Here is a 21,862-nt window from a genome sequence, read left to right as displayed (position 1 = left end):
CTAGTAGGTGGCTTCCTCCATGTTGTCATCGCTGTCTACCACAAAATCATCCCCCTTGTCGAAGTAGGAGTTAATGTATTCATTCTCCTCCTCTTGTTCCTATTCCTCATACTCCTCCTTTTCTGCATCTTCCTCGCCGATTCTTTCCCATCGTTTTCTTCATCCGACCTTTCGCCCTCGCCTCTCCTTATCAGTTCCTCAATCTTTTTCAACACATCTGCAGAATTCATGAGAAAGTACCCTTGCTTGTGGCTTTGGCCGGTTTGGATTTTGGATACGCTCTTTTTCACTTTTTCCTTGGCATTATCTCTCTTGGAAGTCTTCTCCAATCTAGTTCCCATTCTTCTTTATAGACCTTCACGCATCACTTGCTATACCTTTAATATCATCTTGTTTTTCTTCGGGTGTTCCGATAAATTAAGGCAATCTGTCACTGTTTCCCTTAACTCCTGTTTCAAGGCCAGCATGTAATCGTCATCTTCTCCTGTTTTCAGGGGCACTGGCTCGTTATTTGTGTCAGGAAATAGTGGTGTGGGTTCATCACAACATCAGGTAACTTCTCCCCTCTGATGAATCCAATAGCTATGATATTAAAGGTATAGGCAGCACGGCATCTTCCTATATTGCCAGTCACCAGAAGCTATAGCAGCAGTATGGTCCAAGGCAAGGCTTGAGACTTGAGCTATGGTGGCAGGAAAGCTGGTAGTCGCACCAGCAAGGAGTGGCAGATTCCAACTCCTGAACAGCCTGTACCTCACCCATGTCTCCAATCTCCTTTTATACCACTTTAATTACATACAGAATAATTAAGATCAGTTCTGAGTCAAGGAACAGGCAATGTTCCTGGAAACACCTTACTAAGGGTTAGTCAGGAGGACCAAGACAAAAGACTGCCACACATGCTTCTGTTGAGCCTGCTTTAAACTTTGCATTAACTCAAATGTAAATCAGAGTTCATTTCCTGGGACCAAACCCAAAACCAGATTCCTCCTCTCAGCTTATTTCCTTTGTCCTGATATAAGGTCAGATTCCCACCAAGTGTCTAGAAGGGAAGCAAGTGGCCCCCAAAGTCTCTCTACATCTCCCCCTTATTTATTTCATAAACAAGACTGAGACTGTCTTAGGTCATTCTGACAAGAATGCCTTACTTTCCTGTCATAAATTATGAATTATTCAAAGCAGTGCTATTCTGTCTTAGGTTGGTAAATTCTTGGCTTGCTAGCCTGTTAGATTAATAAGTCTGTATGGGAATCTATTTTTAATTTCAAGTCATGTACTTTGGCGGCCAACATATTGATGCTGTTAAAAGCAAGCTTTATCACAATGGGCAGGAATAAAAGCATTCCCAGGACAAAAAGGGCTAGCATAATGAAGCTATATACCTTGTTCTCCAAGTTTGACTAAGATGGATATTCAGGCCATGAATATAACTTTACCAGCAATATCAGCAACATCAAAGCTTAGTGGAGCAGCATTATTTAAAATTATAATCTCGGTAATCAAGGTTAAAACATTCAGGAGGTAGAATTATGTCAAATACCCTGCAAGTGTCCTTGAACCTTTTTCCAATTATAGTGACTATCATTGTAAATTTTAGAAGTAACACAAATCTATTGGTAATTAGCATGACACTCAAGATGGCTTCTTTCTCTAAAACTCTGAACATCCTCTCCAATTATTTTAAGAACAGTATCATGAAGAGCATAAATCTGTTATTCCAAACACCTGAATCCACTTGAATACTCAAAATATTAGTAATATTTTTGCTAAAAGATTAACAAAAAAAAGTTGTCTTAGCTTCAAGTCAAAGCAATTGAGAAAGCAGTTGTGCTACCTATTAATGTAATTAAATCTGCTACACTAGCACATCAAGTCCACTACCCTCTTGCTTCTGCTTAAAGCCTGACTCACTTCTTCGAATTTTTGCAAGGTTTTGTCAGAATACCAGAGTCCTGTATTACACACAAGCAATAAAACAAAAGCTGGTGGATAGATCATCATAACAGACATGTCAGATTTCAGCACATTAACACAATTAGAAAATGTACAATCAACAAAACTTATTTTGAATATCATAGAAGAAACAAGAATAATTTTAACAAGATCAATTATTAAAAGATTAGAAGCGGGTTGGGGATTTAGCTCAGTGGTAGAGCGCTTGCCTAGGAAGCACAAGGCCCTGGGTTCGGTCCCCAGCTCCGAAAAAAAGAAAAAAAAATATTAGAAGCTTTATAACACGTACACAACATTTGTTAGAAACCTAGATCCTGTCCTAATTTTATTGACTGTAAATATAACTTCATACAAGGCAATTGTGAAATTTTAAATGTCTCTGAACATGTCTAGAACCAGTCTTCCAAATGAATAATGTTATTTCCAATTTGATTGATTTCCAGACCAGTCCATGATTGAGTTGGTCACATTAAAGGAAAGAAACGACTTGTTAGAACTTCTCTTATTTGATTAATGTTTTGAAGGTAGTTTTCACAGTCCCTACCTTCTCTATTGCAGAATGTTTAAAAGATTGAGCAAGGCTGCTTGTCCAATCTGAGATATAGGCAAGCAAAGGTAGGTCAGGCACATATATCCAAAACAGCTTCCTAGTCACCACTGTCAGGGCACTCAGCAAACTCACAGGTCAGCATCATTCTTTGTCCCAGCATCTGCTTGTCTCACCAGTCACTCTGGAAGGTAGCACACACCTGCAGCATCCTGCAAAGAAAAAGCATAAACATGCCCTTTTCCCCATATTAATATCTGATGAGGATCATGCCATATGCCATTAAGTGGATGCTGTTATTTCATCTAGGCATAAGTATGCTTCGTTGTAGGGTGCCCTATCCACTTAGAGAGTTCCTTGGGATCCAAATTGTAAAATAAAAAGAGCATTATCTAAATATTTGTATAATATACAGGGATATATCTCCCCTTGCTATTTTATGAAGTTATTGTTTTAAAGTTTTACAATACCTGTTTCACAATACCTTGTCCTTGAAGATTAAGAAATCCTAGTAATAAGAGTAATATTAAATTGTTGAATAAACATCTCAGATGTTTGACTGCAATAGCCAATTAGAAAACAATGTAGGCAATGACTGATTACATTTTTACTTGCTTCTCCGGTTAAAGTAGCGCAATCAGAAAGCTTGAAAAGATGTCAATAGTCACATGTACATATTTTCTAAAATCAGAAAGGAGTAAAGTCTATTGTCATAATTGATTAGGTATAAGTCCTAGGGGATCAACACCATCATGTAGTACAGGAAGAAATTGAAGACACTGAGGACAAGTATTTACGATTTGACTTGTACATTCTCTAGGAATATCAAATTTTTGTATGAAGCTATTACTATTTTGATGATGTAAAGAATGAGATTGTTTGCTTAATTGTTCCTAGGTATGGCCTATAATCTATCTGGTATACAAATCTGCTGTGGCAGTGCACTCACTAAAGGATCCAGGCAGTCCAGTCTGAGTTCTTAAATGGCCTATAAAGGAACAGTATGTTTTCTTAAATCAAGTTGTACTTGCATAAATAATTGTAAATTTTGGGGGTTAGCAGTATCTAAAAAAGAAAAAAATTTCAAGCAATTGTAAACCTATCAGTATACATATTGAAAGCTTAGTTTTCTAACATTTCTAAAACAGTGGCTACAGTGCATAATTTAATAATCTGTGCTGAAGCAGGGGGAAACTCAAGATAATAAACATGTGATCCTAATATATTTGCTGCCTCATATCTTTCAATAATCAGATTTATATGAGAACCAATAACAAGTCTTGCAAGAGTCACCATTTATGTTGATATAGACTTTATGATGAGTTACAAAGGGTAGTGATCTTTCTTTTACAGACATTAACAAGTGCAACTATGATATAGAAGGACTCAAAGCAGCTCTTGAAATCTGAAGAAGTAGTTAAAGACAGTATCATTAGAAGGTTAGAACTGAAGTGAATCCTCTCACACATTTGCAACCCACTTTTGTAATGCTAGAATAAATCACACTGAAAATTAATTCTGCAATTTTCTTAGGATACATATTATCAATTTCTTTTGAATCTTTCTTTCTTTTTTTCTTTCTTTTCTTTTCTTTCTTTCTCTCTCTCTTTTTTTTCTTTCTTTTTTCTTTTTGGTTTCTATGTCATGATTAAGGTACCCTATATAAACAGATGACTTTTTTAATAATAACAAAGTTCTATTATGATTGTGCAGTTCCTAATGCTGTGGTTCACAATTCATAGGTCTAAGAAGTGTAAATCAAAGTACCAAGTTCGTAATTATCTTAGATAGATCAAAGAAAACTAAATATTAAAAAGTATTTATCATGATTATATCTTAACACATTAAAATTCCATTTTCTCATAGATTAAATCTCAACTTCACCCTCAAAACTTTACACTCTTCCATGGTCCACCCTACTACCATTCTGCCCCAGATCTACTGCTCTTCAGAAGCTTTCCTTCAGAAAAGAGAAGCACTTAGAGAGATATCAAGATGATACTATACAACAAGATCTGATAAGGTGATGCATAAAACCTCATATTAAAGATGAATGAGACAACCCAGTAGAAGAGTAGGCAAAAGAGTCAGAGGTACTCCCACTTTCATTGTTATGAGGCCCACAAAAATCACAACTTAATTAGCCACAGCACTGTGCAGCAGGACTAACTTAGAAACAGGCAAACTGCGATTGCAGGTTCAGTGTCTGCGAGTCCCTATAAGCCCTGCTTAGTTAATTCTGTGGACTTTGTTCTTGTGAAGTTCTTGAATCTTTTGGCCCCTACAGTCCTTATCACTCTATTGCCAGGATATTTGCCTAACTCCAACTAAATTTTTGACTATTTGTTCTGTCTCTGCTTCTACCAACTGCTGGAGTAAGCCTTTGGTCTAGGCACTGATCTAAGAGTAAAGCAACATATTGCTTCCCATCCTTTTGGCTCATATAAAATGTAGCATCTGTTCTTATCAGTTTAATATTAATCATGCTATTATTTCTTTTTCTTAATTTCATTTTTCTTTTTAAGACCACAATAATTACATTTCCTTTTTCACTTTCCTTTAGTCAAACTTTCTTTTACATTCCCTTTAAATCTTTAAAACTAGTTGCTTCTTTCCATTTTTTTTTTTTTTTTTTTTTTTTTTTTTTGGAGCTGGGGACCGAACCCAGGGCCTTGCGCTTCCTAGGTAAGCGCTCTACCACTGAGCTAAATCCCCAGCCCCTTATTTTTTATTAACATACAAACACACACATACAGAGAGAGAGAGAGAGAGAGAGAGAGAGAGAAAGAGAGAGAGAGAGATGGGGAGAGAAAGAAAAAGAGATAGAAAAATATTTACATATTTAAATACAAATTTTTATTCTGTATATTTCTACTTCTATGTTTATATTTTAAGTGCCAATTATTTGTTATTAGATATCTACAGGTTTCTTCTCATATGAAGACATTTTACTAAATATCTCTATTCTTTATTTCCTTGCACTTATAAGTTTATGGTTGAAGCCTCAATAGACCTTCATGACTAGTAAGTCTGTCTATTGGTTTCTTCCTTCTTCAGCTTATTTTTGAGCAATTACGTTTGTGAGGTTATTAGAGTTTCTGACAAGGCTCACACACGCACATACACATTTTTGTGTGTGTGTATGTATGTCATCTGCAGAAAACTCTATCTTCTTGTCCCTATACTCTTTCCACTCTTTCTTTCACAATTAAGTGCATGCTTAAGGTACAATAGTTATATCATCAAGGATTATGCCATTGTTACTCTGGCAGTTGGCAGTTTGGACTTAGCCTCAAAACTGTACATTGTTGAGTTGGAGTTTTCTATTCTGATTGTCATCTGTTTCTGAGAGACATTTTCCTTGAGAATATATATATATATATATATATATTGTACTTATATATAAGAATATGAATAGACAGTGTGAATGTACTAAGGATTTATGCTCTTTCAGGAAAATGGTGGTTGTATATTCACCTTCGAGATGCATGATATCACTAAATGAGATGCTGCTAGGTTTTTAGTAAAAAGCATGATTTACTTATTGCTTGGGAGATACAACACACCCAAACTTATGGATATAATGCAAGCTGGGCTTGGAGGAACTAGAATAGCTCTGAGTACCTGCAAAAAGAAAAAGGAGAGAGCATATGTAAGCAGATTGACAGCACACTTAAAAGCTCTAGACAAAAAGAATTAAATAAACTGAAGAGGAGTAGAAGGCAGGAAATAATTAAACTCAGGGCTGAAATCAACCCTGAGTAGAAACAAAAAGAACTATACAAAGAATCAAAAAAAAACAAAAACAAAAAAAAAAAAACTAGGAGTTGGTTCTTTCAGAAAAAAACAAAAACAAAACAAAACAAACAAATAAAAAAACACAACAAGTTAGATAAACCCTTAGCCAGACTAATCAGAGGTCACAGAGAGTGTACACAAATTAACAAAATCAGAAATGAAAAGGGCTACATAACAACAGATTCTGAGGAAATTTAAAAAAACCATCAAATCCTACTACAAAAGCCTGTATTTAACAAAACTGGAAAATCTGGTGAAATGGACAGCTTTCTAGAAAAATACCAGGTACCAAAATTAAGTCAGGAACAAAGAATCTATCTAAAGAATGCCAAAGCTCATAAAGAAATAAGTCATTAAAATTCTCCCAACCAAAATGAGCCCAGGACCAGATGGGTTTAGTGCAGAATTCTATCAGACCTTCATAGAAGACCTCAAAACAAAACTGTCCAAAATATTCCACAAAATAGACACAGCACTTCCAAATTCTTTCTATGAAGTCATAATTACTCTTATACCTAAACCACACAAAGACCCAACAATGAAAGAGAACTTCGTGGGGTTGGGGATTTAGCTCAGTGGTAGAGCGCTTGCCTAGGAAGCGCAAGGCCCTGGGTTCGGTCCCCAGCTCCGAAAAAAAGAACCAAAAAAAAAAAAAAAAGAGAACTTCAGAACAATTTCCCTTATGAACATCAACATAAATATACTCAAAAAAACTCTTGCAAATGGAATCCAAGAACACATCCAAATGATCATCCATCATGATCTAGTAGGCTTCATCCCAAGGATGCAGGGATGTTCAATATATGGAAAAACCATCAACATAATCCACTATACAAACAAACTGAAAGATGAAAAGCACATGGTCATTTCATTAGATGCTGAAAAAGCATTTGACAAAATTCAATACCGCTTCATGATTAAAGTCCTGGAAAGAGCAGGAATTCAAGGCCCATACTTAAACATAGTAAAAGCCACATACAGCAAACCAGCAGCTAGCATTAAACTAAATGGAGAGAAACTGGAAGCAATTCCACTAAAATCAGGAACTAGACAGGGCTGCCAATTCTATCCCTACTTATTCAATAAAATTCTCAAAGTCCTAGCCAGAGCAATTAGACAACAAAAGGAGGTCAAAGGGATATAAATTGGAAAGGAAGAAGTAAAAACATCACTATTTGCAGATGATATGATTGTATACTTAAGAGACACAAAAAGTTCCACCAGAGAAATATTAAGTCTGATAAACACCTTCAGTAAAGTGGGTGGGTATAAAATTAACTCAAACAAATCAGCAGTCTTCCTCTACACAAAAGACAAACAGGCCAAGAAAGAAATTAGGCAAATGATACCCTTCATAACAGTCCCAAATAATATAGAATACCATGGTGTGACTTTAACCAACCAATGTATATGATAAGAACTTCAAGTCTTTGAAGAAAGAAATTGAAGAAGATCTCAGATGTTGGAAAGATCTCCCATGGTCATGGATTGTCAGGACTAATATAGTAAAACTGGCCATTTTACCAAAAGCAATCTACATATGGAATAGAATATTCATCAAAATCCCAATTCAATTCTTCCTAGAATTAGAAAGAACAATTTGCAAACTCATTTGGAATAACAAAAAATCCAGGCTAGCTAAAACTATCCTCAACAATATAATGGCTTCTGGGGAGGAATCACCATTGCTGACCTCAAGCAGAATTACAGAGCAATAGTGATAAAAACTCTTTGGTATTGTTACAGAGACAGGAAGATATACCAGGGGAATAGAATTGAAGACCCAGAAATGAACCCACACACCTATGGTCACTTGATTTTTGACAAAGGAGCCAAAACCATCCAATGTAAGAAAAGATAACTTTTTCAACAAATGACGCTGGTTCAACTGGAGGTCAGCATGTAGAAGAATGCAAATCATTCCATTCTTATTGCCCTGTAGAAATCTTAATTCCAAGTGCATAGAGAATCTCCACAACAAACTAGATATACTCTAAGTAATAGAAGAAAAAGTGAGGAAGAATCTTGAAAACATGGGCACTGGGGAAATTTTCCTAAACAGAACACCTGTGTCTTATGCTGTACGTTAAAGAATTGACAAATGGGGTCTCATAGAACTGCAAAGCTTCTGTAAAGCAAAGGACACTGTCATTAGGACAAAATGACAACAAACAGACTGGGAAAAGATCTTTACCAATCCTACATCTGATAGATGGCTAATATCCAAAATATACAAAGAACTCACAAAGTAATTCCCCAGAGAGCTATATAAACCGATTAAAAATGGGGTACAGACCTAAACAAAGAATTCACACCTGAGTAATATTGAATGGCTGAGAAGCACCTAAGAAATGTTCAACATCCTTAGTCATCAGCAAAATGCAAATCAAAACAACCCTGAGATTTCACCTCAAACCAGTCAGAATGGCTAAGATCAAAAAACTCAGGTGACAACACATGCTGGCAAGAATCTGGAGAAAGAGCAACACTCCTTCATTGTTGGTGGGATTGCAAACTGGTACGACTTCTCTGGATATCATTCTGAAAGTTCCTCAGAAAATTGGACATTGCACTAACTGAGGATACAGCTATACCACTCCTGGGCATATGTCCAAAAGGTGCTCCAATGTACAACAAAGACAAATACTCCACTATGTTCATAGCAGCCTTATTTATAATAGCCAGAAGCTGGAAAGTACCCAGGTGCCCAGTGGAATGGATACAGAAAATGTGGTACATCTACACAATTGAATACTCCTCAGCTATGCAAAACAATGACTTCATGAAATTCATAGGCAAATGAATGGAACGAGAAAATATCATCCTGAGTGCGGTAACCCAATCACAGGAAAACACACATGGTATGCACTCATTGATAAGTGGATATTAGCCCAAATGCTTGAATTACCCAAGATGTAATGCACCGACCACATGAAACTCAAGAAGGATGACCAGAATGAGGATGCTTCACTCCTTCTTTAAAAGGGGAACAAAAATATCCATAGTAGGATAGGAAGGCAGTGTTTAGTGCAGATACTGAATGAACGGCCATTCAGAGGCTGCCCCCCCATGTGAATATATATATATATATATATATATATATATATATATATATATATATATATCCACAAAAAATAGATAAGATGAATGTAGCTAAGAAGTGCTTGTTGAGAGAAACCGGATATGGATCTCTCCTGAAAGACACAGCCAGAACATGTCAAATACAGAGGCGAATGCTAGCAGCAAACCAGTGAACTGAGAACGAGAACGGGACCCTGTTGGAGGAATTAGAGAAAGGAATGAAAGAACTGAAGGGGCTTGTGACCCAATAAGAACAACCATAGCTTCCAGGGAATAAACCACTACTCAAAGACTATACATGGCCTGACCCTGGGCTCCAACTCCATATGTAGCAGTGAATAGCCTTGTAGGGTGGAAGCCCTTGGTCCTGCCAAGGTTGGACCCCCAATGTAGGGGATTTTTGGCGGACAGCAATGGGGGTCAGATGGAGAGGGGAACACCACATTGAAGGGGAGGGGAAGGGATTAGGGGGTTGATGAATAGGAAACCGGGAAAGGGAATAACATTTGAAATGTAAATAAGAAATATCCAATTTAATCAATATATTTCCTGTGTGAATAGTTTACATTTCTTAAATACTGTTATAATTTGGGGTTAAATGGGTGGCTATTGTTTGGGAAATGATGGCTTATAAACAGTCAAGACCAAGGAATGAAGTAGAAGAGTGACTTTCTCTTTCTGGAGTTAATTAAGTACCACGTTTTATATACTCCCAGTTTATGTATATTTTTAGTTGTATGTATTTTTCATCAACAAAGGGAGTTGTATATAAATATATTGTTCTTGATGTTAAAACAGTCCCTACTGGCTCCTAAAGAAATCTCTGAAATGGCTTGCTTGTAGGATATAATATTAAACTGATTTCTTTGGCTTATTAAATACAGAAATATTTTTGCCCTTTCCTGAATGGAGTATATTGTAAAATTTATGTATATATTTCTTTTTTGATTAACTTGACTTTTTCTATGAATGTTTTACAGTTGTTTATTAAGTAAATACTCCATGGAAAACAAAACAAACAGAAAAAAGAAATACCCATTTAATAAAAATGGAAAAAAATTAAAATTAAAAACTGGAAATAAATAAATAATTTTTTAAAAATTAGAATGTGTATAATGCAGATGACTACTATAAAATGTGTAAAAGAATTTCCTCAAAGAAGTAATACAAGATGATTAACAACTATAATATTAATTGGAAATAGTTTCAATAACATTTGGCTAAAATTTATCTGGTAAAGTTAATAGAATATATTTTTGTGCAATTGTAACAAAATTGGTGTTCTTGAGTCCTGTTTTTATATTTAATGTGTATTTAGTAATGAGAATTATAAGGATTATCTCAAAACATGTATTGATTTCATCACGATAGTAGTTCTTCCAAAAACAACTTGCCAGAACCATATATATCTATCAATATGTGGAGGGTAATACCTGTAATTCCAGCATTCAGAGGATCAAGATTTTATGGTAAGCCTTAGTCATATAGGCAGTTAGAAGGCTTGCCTGAGTGATCTAAGACCCTGTATTATAATAATAGTAATAATAATAATAATAACAATAATTATATTATAATGATAACAACAGTATGATTTCTTTCGTTTCTCCATCTTTATTAAATTGAGTATTTCTTATTTACATTTCAATTGTTATTCGTTTTCCTGGTTTCCAGGCCAACATCCCCCTAACCCCACAACCTCCCCTTCTATTTGGGTGTTCCCCAACCAATCCTCCCCCATTACCGCCCTCCCCCTAACAATCATGTTCACTGGGGGATCAGTCTTGGCAGGACCAAGGGCTTCCCCTTCCACTGGTACTCTTACTAGGCTATTCATTGTTACCTATGAGATTGGAGTCCAGGGTCAGTCCATGTATAGTCTTTGGGTAGTGGCTTAGTCCCTGGAAGATCTGGTTGGTTGGCATTGTTGTTCATATGGGTCTCAAGCCATATCAAGCTCTTTCGGTCCTTTGTCTAATTCCTTCAACAGGGGTCCCGTTCTCATTTCAGTGGTTTGCTGCTGGCATTCGCCTACATATTTGTGTATTCTGGCTGTGACTCTCAGGAGAGATCTACATTCAGTTCCTGTCAGCCTGCACTTCTTGGCTTCATCCATCTTATCGAGTTTGGTGGCTGTATATGTCTGGGCCACATGTGGGGCAGGCTCTGAATGGGTATTCCTTCTGCCTCTATTCTAAACTTTGCCTCCCTATTCCCTCCCAAGGGTATTCTTGTTCCCCTTTTAAAGAAGGAGTGAAGCATTCGCACTTTGGTCATCCCTCTTGAGTTTCATTTGTTCTGTGCATCTAGGGCAATTCAAGCATTTGGGCTAATTTCCACTTATCAATGAGTGCATACCATGTGTGTTTTCCTGTAATTTTGTTACCTCACTCAGGATGATATTTTCCAGTTCCATCCATTTTCCTTTGAATTTCATAAAGTCATTGTTTATGTTAGCTGAGTAATATTTCATTGGATAGTTGTACTAAATTTTCTGTATCCATTCCTCTGCTGAAGGGCATCTGGGTTCTTACCAGCTTCTGGCTATTATAAATAAGGCTGCTATGAACATAGTGTAGCATGTGTCTTGTTATATGTTGGGACATATTTTGGGTATATGCACAAGAGAGGTAAAGCTGGGTCCTCAGGTAGTTGAATGTCCAATTTTCTGAGGAACTTCCAGACTGAGTTCGAGAATTATTGTACCATTCTTCAATATCACCAACAAAGGAGGAATGGTCCTCTTTCTCCACATCTTCGCCAGCATCTGCTGTCACCTGAGTTTTTGATCTTAGTCATTCTGACTAGTGTGAGGTGGAATCTCAGGGTTGTTTTGATTTGCATTTCCCTTATGACTAAAGATGTTGAACATTTCTTTAGGTTTTTCTCAGCCATTCGGCAATCCTCAGCTGTGAATTCTTTGTTTAGCTCTGAACTCCATTTTTAATAGGGTTATTTGTCTCCCTGCAGTCTAACCTCATGAGTTCATTATATATTTTGGATATAAGTCCTCTATCAGTTATAGGATTGGTAAAGATCTTTTCCCAATCCATTGGTAGCTGTTTTCTCCTAACAACAGTGTCCTTTGCCTTCCAGAAGATTTGAAGTTTTATGAGATCCCATTTGTCGATTCTTGATCTTAGAGCATAAGCCATTGGTGTTTTGTTCAGGAAATTTTCTCCAGTGCCAATGTTTTCGAGATTCTTTACCACTTTTTTGTCTATTAGTTTGAGTGTATCTGATTAGGTGTGGAGGTCCTTGATCCCTTGCACTTAAGCTTTGGACCGGGTGTAAAGAATGGATCGCTATTCATTCTTCTACATGCTGATCTCCAGGTGAACCAGCACCATTTGCTGAAAATGCTATCTTTTTTTCCATTCGATGGTTTCTACACCTTTGTCAAAAATCAAGTGGCCATAGGTGTGTAAGTTCATTTCTGGGTCCTCAATACTATTCCACTGGTCTATCTGCCTGTCTCTGTACCAATACCATGTAGTTTTTATCCCTATTCCTCTCTAATACTGCTTGAATTCAGGGATAGTGATTCCCCAGTAAGTCTTTTTATTGTTGAGGATAGTTTTAGGTACCCTTGTTCTTTTGTTATTCCAGATGAATTTGCAAATTGTTCTAACTCTATGAAGAACTGGGTTGGGATTTTGATGGGGATTGCATTGGATCTGTACATTGCTTTTGGTTAAATGGCCATTTTTACTATATTAATCCTGCCAATCCAGGAGCATGGGAGTTCTTTCCATCTTCTGAGATCTTCGATTTCTTTCTTCAGAGGCTTGAAGTTATTATCATAGAGATCTTTCACTTGTTTAGTTAAAGTCACACCGAGGTATTGTATATTATTTGGGATTATTATGAATGGTGTTATTTCCCTAATTTCTTTTTCGGCTTCTTCCTCTTTTCTGTAGAGGAAGGATACTGATTTATTTGAGTTAATTTTATATCCAGTCATGTTCCTGAATGTGTTTATCAGGTTTAGTAGTTCTCCGGTGGAACTTTTAGGATCACTTAAATATACTATCATATCATCTGGAAATAGTGATATTTTGACATCTTCCTTTCTGATATGTATCCCTTTGATCTCCTTTTGTTGTCTGATTGCTCTGGCTAGAACTTCGAGAACTATATTGAATAAGTAGGGAGAGAGTGGGCAGTCTTGTCTAGTTATTGATTTTAGTGGGATTGCTTCAAGTTTCTCTCCATTTAGTTTAATGTTAGCTACTGGTTTGCTGTATATGGCTTTTACTATGATTAGGTATGGGTCTTGAATTCCTGTACTTTCCAGGACTTTTATCATGAAGGGGTTTTGATTTTTGTTAAATGCTTTCTCAGCATCTAATGAAATGATCGTGTGGTTTTTATCTTTCAGTTTGTTTATATAGTGGATTACGTTGATGGTTTTTCATATATTAAACCACCCATGCATCCCTGGAAGGAAGCTTACTTGATCATGATGGATGAATTTTTTAATGTGCTCTTGGATTTGGTTTGCAAGAATTTTATTGAGTATCTTTGAGTCGATATTCATCAGGAAAATTGGTCTGGAATTCTCTTTCTTTTTTGGATCTTTCTGTAGTTTAGGTATAAGAGTAATTGTGGCTTCATAGAAGGAATTCGGTAGGGCTCCATCTGTTTGAATTTTGTTGAATAGTTTGGATAGTATTGGTATGAAGTCTTCTATGAAGGTCTGATAGAATTCTGCACTGAACCTGTCTGGACCTCGGCTTTTTTTGGTTGGGAGACCTTTAATGACTGCTTCTATTTCTTTAGGCATTATGGGGTGGTTTAAATGATTTATCTGTTCCTGATTTAAATTCAGTACCTGGTATCTGTCTAGGAAATTGTCCATTTCCTGCAGATTTTCAAGTTTTCTTTTCTTTTTTTAGTAAGATCTGATGATTTTTTGAATTTCCTCTGATTCTCTAGATTTGTCTCCCTTTTCATTTCTGACTTTGTTAATTTGGACACACTCTCTGTGTCCTCTCATTAGTCTGGCTAAGGGTTTATCTATCTTAGATTTTCTCAAAGAAACAAGTTTTGGTTCTGTTGATTCTTTGTATGGTCCTTTTTGTTTCTACTTGGTTGATTTCTGTACTGAGTTTGATTATTTCTTGCCTTCTACTCCTCCTGGGTGTATTTGTTGCTTTTTTTATAGAGCTTTGAGGTATGCTGTCAAGCTGCTGATATATGCTCTCTCCTGTTTTTTGTTTTTTTTTTTTGTTTTTTGTTTTTGTTTTTGCAGGCACTCAGAGCTATGACTTTTCTTCTTAGCAGAGCTTTCATTGTGTCCCATAAGTTTGAGTATTTTGTACCTTCATTTTCATTAAATTATTAGAAGTCTTTAATTTATTTCTTTATTCCTTCCTTGACCAGGTTATCATTGAGTAGAGCATTTTTCAACTTCCATGTAAATGTGGGCATTCTTCCCTTATTTTTATTGAAGACCTGCTTTAGCCGGTGGTGGTCTGATAGGACGCATGGGATTATTTATTTCTTTCTGTATCTGTTGAGGCCTGTTTTATGAAGAATTATATGGTCAATTTTGGAGAAAGTACCATGAGATGGTGAAAAGAAGAAGGTATATCTCTTTTTTTTTTTTTGGATAGAATGTTCTATAAATATCTGAAAAGTCCATTTGGTTCATGATTTCTCTTAGTCTGTCTATGTCTCTGTTTAATTTCTGTTTCCATGATCTGTCCATTTATGAGAGTGGGGTGTTGAAATCTCCGACTATTATTGTGTGAGGTGCAATGTGTGCTTTGAGCTTTACTAAGGTTTCTTTTATGTATGTAGAAGCCATTGTATTTGAAGTATAGATATTCAGGATTGGAGTTCATCTTGATGGATTTTTCCTTTGATGAATATGAAGTGTCCTTTCTTATCTTTTTTGTTGACTTTTAGTTGAAAATTGATTTTTTTCGATATTAGAATGGCTACTCCAGCTTGTTTCTTAAGATCGTTTGCTTGGAAAGTTGATTTCCAGCCTTTCACTCTGAGGTAGTGTCTCTCTTTTTGTCTAAGTTGTGTTTTCTCTAGGCAGCAGAATGCGTATCCAGTTTGTTAATCTATGTCTTTTTATTGGAGAGAGCAGACCATTGATGTTGAGAGATATTAATGAATAGTGGTCACTGCTTCCTGTTACATTCATATTTGATGTGAGGTTATGTTTGTGTGCTTTTCTTCTCTTTGTTTTGTTGCCAAGACGATTAGTTTCTTGCTTTTTCTAGGGTGTAGATTGCCTCCTAATGTTGGGCTTTACCATTTATTATTCTTTATAGCACTGGATTTGTAGAAAGATATTGTGTAATTTTGATTTTTTTCATGGAATGTCTTGATTTTTCCACCTATCTTAATTGAGAGTTTTGTAGAGTACAGTAGGCTGGGCTGGCATTTGGGTTCTCTTAGGGTCTGTATGACATCTGTCCAGGATCTTCTGGCTTTCATATTCTATGGTGAGAAGTCTGGTGTGATTCTGATAGGTCTGCCTTTATATGTAACCTGACCATTTTCCTTTACTCTTTTTAATGTTCCCTCTTTATTTTGTGCATTTGGTGTTTTGACTATTATGTGACAGGAGGATTTTCTTTTCTGGTCTAATCTATTTGGAGTTCAGTAGGCTTCTTGTATGTTCATGGGCATCTCTTCTTTAGGTTAGGGACTTTTTCTTTTATGATTTTGTTGAAGATATTTTCTGGTCCTTTAAGCTGGGCTTCTTCACTCTCTTCTATCCCTATTATCCTGAGGTTTGATCTTCTCATTGAGTCCTGGATTTCCTGTATGTTTTGGACCAGTAGCTTTTTCCGCTTTACATTATCTTTGACAGTTGAGTCAATGATTTCTATGGAATCTTCTGCTCCTGAGATTCTCTCTTCTATCTCTTGTATTCTGTTTGTCATGCTTGTATCTACAGCTCCTTGTCTCTTCCTTTGGTTTTCTATATCCAAGGTTGTTTCCCTGTGTCCTTTCTTTATTGTTTTATTTCCATTTTTAATTCCTTTACCTGTTTGTATTTTCCTGGAATTCTTTCAGGGATTTTTGTGATTGCTCTCTATAGGCTTCTACTTGTTTATTTATGTTTTCCTGTGTTTCTCTAAGGGAGTTCCTTATGTCTTTCTTGAAGTCCTCCAGCATCATGATAAAATGTGATTTTAAATCTAGAAATGTGGTCAGAGTGTAGTCTCTTCTGGCTTCCCAGTTGTGTCTGCTACTCTGAAGGTTTAGCTCTCCCTCCATCGGCTTTTGGGTACAGAGAATTGTTGACCAGTTCCCTTCAGTTCCAGGCAGTTTCTGGACTGCAGAGGATCTGCTGTTCAAGTGCCCCTATCTTCCGTTTCCCAGAAGCCATATACAGTTTCCTCTTGGGCCAGGGATATGGGCAAGGGTGAGCATTATTGGTGGTCTCTCCCGCTCTGTAGTCTCAGGCGTGCCCACCTGTCCGGGCAGTGGGTGAGCTCTCTCTCCCAAGGGGTTTGTGGGCCGGGATCAGCGAGATTGGGGCTCCAGCTAAAAACTGGAAATGTCCGGTCCGAGACGTATTTTTCCCCTGTGTGTCATGAATCCATCATGCAGGTCGCTTGGAGCAGAAAAGTTGGTCTTACCTGTTCTTCCACAGTTCAAGTTGCTTGTGGGGGTCTGCTTTGGAGCTCTCCTTGAGGGCAGCAACTAGGACGGTCTGCACAGCTTTTTCCCAGAGTCCATGTGCACTGGGGTCCCAGATGGTGTTCTTTATATTGCTTTTTAAGTAGCAGTTCTTCCCTCTTTCCTTTCTTCTTTTTATGTTTTTTTTTATTCTATCTTTCATTCTATCTCTTCATGTGTAGTCACGTTTTTCTATGTAGTCCTTGCTGATCCCTGACTCTATTTCCTCAGCCTTCAGAATTCTGGAACTGAAGGGTTGTACTACTACAATAATTTCTCTGTTTTCAAAATAAAACATAAAATTAGGCTATACTTCATTTCTGCATGAACTATAATTATGTTGTGCAAACTTGTTCTCACCTCTTCTAAAGTTTTGAATTTTATAATTGGTGCTGTCAAAGTTATCAAGTCTGTAATGTTCTAAGGATCTATTGATAATAAACACTCCTATGTATAAATGGTTTCCGTGCTTACTCTTACCCTATGACTATTGCTTCTCACCTTACAAATGAAATTTGTGTCTTTTTATTTTCTCCCAGATATTCATTGGTCCACATCTACAAATCTTTTTTTTTCTCCATTTTTATTAAATTGGGTATTTCTTATTTACATTTCAATTGTTATTCCTTTTCTCGGTTTCCAGGCCAACATCCCCCTAACCCCTCTCCATCCCCTTCTATATGGGTGTTCCCCTCACCATCCTCCCCCCATTACCACCCTGCCCCCAACAATCACGTTCTCTGGGGGTCAGTCTTGGCAGGAGCAAGGGCTTCCCCTTCCACTGTTGCTCTTACTAGGCTATTCATTGCTACCTATGCAGTTGGAGCCCAGGGTCAGTCCATTTATCGTCTTTGGGTAGTGGCTAAGTCCCTGGAAGCTCTGGTTGGTTGGCATTGTTGTTCATAGGGGGTCTCAAGTCCCTACAAGCTCTATACAAATCCTTTAAAAATAAAAATGATATTTGTTTGTGAGGTAACTTTAGATTTATTATTTGGTAGCCAGCATTTTTGTGATAATATGACTTTTTAATCAATTGTCTAATCTTCCATATGATTAAAATTTCCATCTACTAAAGATCTTTCAGTAAAACATTACACATGGATATAGAGAGATAGCTTTGGTTACTACGAGACTTTGTGTTGGTGATTCGAAAATGGATTCACAGAGTCACAAGAGGTCATCAGGAATGGAAGACTTACCTGAAAAATAGTACATTGAAACAAAACCAAGGAAGGAAATGTACAAACATGACTGTAGTTTTAATGGATTCTTATTTCTTAGTTCTTTCACATGTATCTATGACTAATCTAGTTGTTTCTTGTTGGCCTGGATTCAAGTGTCCTTTATGGTTTCTATGCTGTTTCTTGGGCTTTAATTATTAGAGAACTACCATTATGATTATTAGGTAGATCATTAGTAAAGATAAAGCTAGCAGTTTCACTGGTTTTTTTTATTAGAGAGAAGTTTGTATATTTATAAGATACATTGCAGAAAATGTGAATTTAATCAAATTATATTGAATTCAAAGCACTATAAACACTATACAGTTCTGAGACCTGAACAGGAGACTGAGACTATTAATCAAGAGTCACCCAAAGGTTGAGGAAGCAAAATTCCTAAATCACAATAAATCTATGAACCTAACTAGGGCATTCAATTAGAACCCTTATTGAAGATAATAGACAAATAATCTTTCCAAATGACATTACAATTAACTATAGTAACACCATAGAATATTTAAAATGTAATTAAAAATATCCAAGGCGTAAGGCCAGCCCATATGAGTAACTGCTGACCTCGCAACAGGCATCCTTAAGTCAGGAAATTCCAATGTTTGTCAAGGCCTGATAGACAGTAATTCTGTGTATCACCCTATTAATCAAAGTTACCCTTGAAATCAAAAGAAAAATAAGCAAAAACCAAAGTAATCCATATCAAATAAGTCAAGGCTGCTAAATACCAAGGAGTTCTACTTGTAGAAAGTGAAGGGAAACACAGTGAGATTAGAGAATTTCCACTGGTTTCTGAGGTTGTATTGGTATTCTTTTTTCTCCACGCTATAGTTGTCACCTCAAAGTTCATGCCTGAAACAGATGTCTATGAGTTCACCTATTTAAGCCTGAAATGCTTTAGCTAATATTTTAAAATGTGAAGTGTGTGTTTGGCCAACTTAATTGTCAAAGAAAAACAATAATCTTTTATTTTGATGTATGGAAATGCAATACATCATTATCTATCTGTCTGTCTGATTAGTGTTTGATTGCTTTTTTCTATGTAAATTTCCTTTTTCAGTCAATTTGGTGTTTTATATGATTTTGGTAATTTGATTGGCATCCAGTTAGGTGAATAGAATATTTTATCTGTTATTTTGTTAAAACTCTTCTTTGTACCTTCATTTACCCTCTCTGTCTCTGTCTCTCTGTCTCTCTGTCTCTCTGTCTCTCTGTCTCTCTGTCTCTCTCTCTCTCTCTGTCTGCCTCTCTCTCTCTCCCTCTCTCTCTCTGTCTCTGTCTATATATATATATATATATATATATATATATATATATATATATATATATATATATATATTTCATGGTATCACAAATTTCCTGGCTATTTTGGTCTTGAATTTGCTTTATATTTAAATGATTCTTTCAGGTAAATTTCAATTACTTTAAACTTTTCTTCAAAATTTCAATTTGTATCTTCCATGTATCATAATCTATAGATGAGGTTTAACTATGTGGGTTTTATTTGACTCCCTAAATTTAGCCATTTCAGATTTAGATTTCATTAGTTAATTTATTTCTACTATCATATGTTCAATGGTTTCCACTATTCCATTTAACTGAATGTTTCATTGTTTCATTACTCATTAAGGAATTAATTAATATCTTCTCTGAAGTTTTTCTACATACTTGTAATTATTGTACTGAAGGAGTTTCCTTGTGCTTTATCCATATTACATGTAGGATGAATTAACCTCACATGCTTATTGTGTTCTGTTGGAAGCACAATGTCATAGTTGCATATTTATATATATATATATATATATATATATATATATATATATATATATATATATATATATATATATATATATTTGTCCAGGGTCTACGTATCTGAGGAAATTGAGGAGTCCCTCATTGTCAGTGGGTGATTTTATCTTTGTTGGGTGAAAATTCTTTTCTTTGGTTGCTTTTACCTTCTATCTTTTCTAGTCAAGAATTGTAGCCGTATGATCTTTGAGTATAATACTAGTGTGGACAAAGTGTTTCTGCAAGAAAGAGTTTCTGGATATGAATCTGATGCAAAGAAATATAAATGACTGAGAAGAGATGGCTAGTCTCCACTCCAGTGTGGCCATTGTGTGCTTAGTAGAAATTACTCTTGGTTTCAGTTACATGGTCTGCGTTTGGTTTTCCCAGTGAGAGTCACTGGTAGAAAATATATGACCATATGGTTTTTGACACAAAATGATGGATTGTCAGTATAAATGATCTTATCTGAGTCTACACGATTTACTGTTGCAACTCAGGAATAGGAAAATATGAAAATTAGCACAGTTTAACCTTGTTGGACCTTTTGGTGAGAGATGAGGTATACTGTGTCTCATTATTAGAAAGTTGTATAATAAATGTAAAGTCTTTACATTTCTATGTCAGGTAATCTTATCATGATCACCCTTAATTACACCCTTCAATGAGGTTATGTGTATTGTTCATTACAGGTCATCAGTCAAATGTAAAAAGCCCCAATTTAACCTATTTAAGTTTTATTGTAATTTCTGTTATTGTTGCAACATTAGTGTTTTCCTTCACTCTGGCTTTCATTCTTCTTAAAGAGTTTATTTGTGGGGACACCCCTTCATTGATATATTATAATCCGAAGTGTTTTCACTAATGTATCCTACTCCTACAGACTTTTAAATAAAGCCCTGCTAATTAAAGCTCCGTTAAAGGGATTGTATAGCAGGAAAATCAAGTACTTTTCATTATTGTCTGATATTGAGGAAAGTTATGGATATCTAATATATGCCAATATACTAAAAAAGTGATATATATATATGTGTGTGTGTATATATATATATATATATATATATATATATATATATATAGTGATCCAAGTATTTGAGTGGTAAAGATGGATTGTGATATAAAATAAGTTTAATGAGTTATAAAATATAAAAGAAACCATTGCTAGTGAAAGATTTAAAGCTTCAAGTAAATAGAATTAATATATGAAGAGGGGCCAGTCATTTCCCTAAACTGAAAGAAAAAATATACTTTGTTTTTCTCATGTGTGTTGACCTAATAATGATATGCTTTGCATATTTAACATGAAAGTAAATGTCTAAAACTTGAACAGAATACAAAGAGTACATATTTACATATTTTGATCTTTGAGAGCATGATGACCCATTAATTTTTAGTAGTAATAACTACAATACATTCTTTTTGGCTATTTCTGCTTTCACCAAGTTGGATTCCTCTGATGTAACCATTGGGGATCAGCCTAACTTGTTTACACATGAAGTGTTTTCTACTTCATCTTTTTAGCTATTCATCCCAAGAGTTAGTCAACCATGAGCTCTTGGTACCTGAAGTCTTGGGTGAAATCATACTGCCTTTGGATAGTAAAATATATCCACAAAAATATTTTTCAGCACATTTTACACATAAATTGATATGCTCAGGTTCAGGAGCAGCAGAACTCAAGGGAAGAAATAGTTTCAGAAGTCCCAGTGGCAAGGAAGGAGGCAATAGAAAATACTTGGAATCATTAGTGTGATTACATCACTCAAAAATGTTCAAACAAACATCTTCACAAAAACATAAGCACATATCTACTGGA

General features: G+C 35.9%; 1 pseudogene; it reads right to left on the bottom strand.

The window, feature by feature from the left end:
* Positions 1-762, bottom strand: Polr3g-ps2 (RNA polymerase III subunit G, pseudogene 2; annotated as a pseudogene).
* Between the last annotated feature and the right edge of the window lie 21,100 nt (positions 763-21,862).

Source organism: Rattus norvegicus, chromosome 1, assembly GCF_021556685.1.
Source record: "Rattus norvegicus strain SHRSP/BbbUtx chromosome 1, alternate assembly SHRSP_T2T, whole genome shotgun sequence".
Taxonomy (NCBI): domain Eukaryota; kingdom Metazoa; phylum Chordata; class Mammalia; order Rodentia; family Muridae; genus Rattus; species Rattus norvegicus.
Note: the sequence above shows the minus strand (reverse complement) of the source record. Positions and strands in the feature narration are given on the sequence as shown.